The sequence below is a fragment of the Apis dorsata genome, unplaced genomic scaffold (assembly GCF_000469605.1).
Source record: "Apis dorsata unplaced genomic scaffold, Apis dorsata 1.3 scaffold_94, whole genome shotgun sequence".
NCBI classification, from domain to species: Eukaryota; Metazoa; Arthropoda; class Insecta; order Hymenoptera; family Apidae; genus Apis; species Apis dorsata.
The window spans coordinates 554,465-557,315 of NW_006263392.1; positions in this window are offsets into that span (position 1 = coordinate 554,465).

The following is a 2,851-nucleotide window of genomic DNA, read 5'->3' on the forward strand; positions in this document are numbered from 1 at the left end:
TATCAAACTTCTTTTTGAAAATCAATTATTATTATCCATAAAATAATTATTACGGATTCAAAAAATTGATTAAATAAAAACAAAAATTTTAAAAATTGAATTAAAAAACGACGATATTATAAATAATATAAAAACTTCTTACATCTGTTACACAAACTTTTTTAATTAAAATACTTAAAAAAATGAAATGATGATATAATTGCTATAAATAAAAAAAGATCATGCTAGTACTGATTTCAATTCTATAGTTTATTAATATATATTACATATGCAGATTCTTTTTTGGCATGAAATGAAAAATAAATTTTTGAAATAATAAATAGAAATAAAGATTTTAATTTCTTCGAATAATACTGAATTTTTTTGAAATAATATTATATAGTTATATAAAGATATAATATTTTAAATATATATTTTTTAATATCAATTCATACAAATATTGTTGTAAAATAAACATTTCTTTCAAATATAAGAAAATATTTCAAATATTTTTAACATAACTTTGACATTAATGATTGTGACATATATGTTGAAATAAGATTATTGTATAGGGTGTTATATTTATGAGATATGGAAGGGTCGATTCTTCAGACCAAAACAAACATAAATGTATTTGTTTCTTCTATTTGTTTTTTTCTAGGATTGATTCTCCAAAAATGCTTCATGATATTAACATCCTATATAACATATATAAAAAATTTAATTTATTTTATATTTAACCAATAGAAAAAAGAAATAAAAAGAAATAAAAAATAAAATATAATTTCTATGCTCTATATAAAATCAATGGTTATTGTGTTTCAATAAATTAAATGAAAAATAAATATTTCATTTATTATTTCAAATTTAAATATAAATACGAATATATAATATAATTATATACTTATATATATAAGTATATAATAGTATAATATTATAATACAATAATATCATATAATATATTACAATAGTATTTGCTCATGATTTAGATATTTAAAAAAATAATATATAATTTTTAAATAATATTTGCTTATGAAAATATATTATTTTTAAGTACTTATTTTAATTTATTTCAAACTTTTTTCAGACTTGCTGATCTTGAATATTTTATATTAATTACATAAGCATTAAATAGCACTTTAATATATATTATATACATATAATATACGTATAATATTATATACGTAAATTATATATGTATCATATATTTTATAAAAATAAAATATTAAATAAATTTTATAAATAGAGAAATAAGATAATCCAACATGAATTTTCAAAATATTTGAATTTCAAGTAAATTATAAAATGATTTATTAATTTAAATCAATAAATATGTTTTAAAAATATATATTTTTTATTATATATATCATAGATATATATAATTCAATATTCGATTTTTGATCCATTTACTAATATGTACATTCATATACAATATAAAACATTGGACAATTTTTTATATTCAATATATATATAAATAAATATGAAAATTGTAATATAATATTTACTAATTAAAGACTTATATTGTAAAGAAGTATTTAATAATCTTAATATAAATTTACTTTAATTATCAAATAATAATAACAATTTTAAAAAACATAGAATAATTCATATATAAGATATAAAAAATATATGAGAGTAATATAATCTATTATATTTACACAAATCTATTACATAAATTTAAAAGCTTTATATTTTTTTCCAAAAATTTTAAAATTTATTTTAAAATTTTTTTTTTATATTTTATTTTATATCACATTCCTATGTTTTATATTTATATAATATTTTACATTTGAAAAATTACAAAGAAAGATTGAAAAAAGAATTATTATAAAAAATAATTAATAAAATAAATATAATTAATATAATAAATAAAATAAATTCTTGAAAATTATAATTAGAATTAAGTTTATAAATTAATCAGAAAAATTAAAAATTAGTGAATACTTAGTGATTTATGATGTATGATGTGTGTGTATGTAATATGCGATATAAAACATGTTCCAGAAATTTAATTTTCATATATATTCGCTTTTTCTCAAAGATTATTGTTATAATATAATCTAATGCTATAAAATTATCTAATATTAATAATAATAATCTATATAAAATTAATAATAATAATACTATTTAAAATTTAAGATGAAAAAGTTCTATTATTTAAATATATAACAAAATGATTGAAAATCGGTGTAAAATAATAATTTATAATGAATGAAAGTAATTTGAATATAATTGAATTATAATGAATGAAAATAATTTGAATATGATTTATTCATACATTTATTAATTAATTTATTAAGTTAATATAATTTTGTTGATCATTTAATTTTTTCTTTATAAATTTTATTTCGATCAAATTATTTTACCTATTTCTTACAAAAAAAATATTTTTATTTATTTCTTTCTTTAATAAATATTATTTTGTGCATAACATAAATGAATTTCTTTGACAATGATATCTTTTTTCAATTTCATCTTAAAATATCGATATAATATAAATATAGATTGAATAATATATTGCACATTATATATATTTACATATAATTTACTATAATTGATTGTTGAAAATGAATTTCATACAAAAATTTATTGATAACTCTTGAGTTGTATTTTATTTTTTATCTTTTTAGAATTTGTAATAAATATTCGATTTTGATGTAAAATCATACATAATACTTTAACATTTTGCCAAGTATTTTGTATTTTTCGTTTAAAATTAGAATTGTATATATGTTATATATGTTCAAGGTTTTTCCAAAACTCATATATAAATTTTATAAAAATAATGTAATATATGTCCGTAAAAATATGAAAGCGTAAATTTAAGATATCTAAACAATAAAAAAAAGTTCATATATATATATATATATAT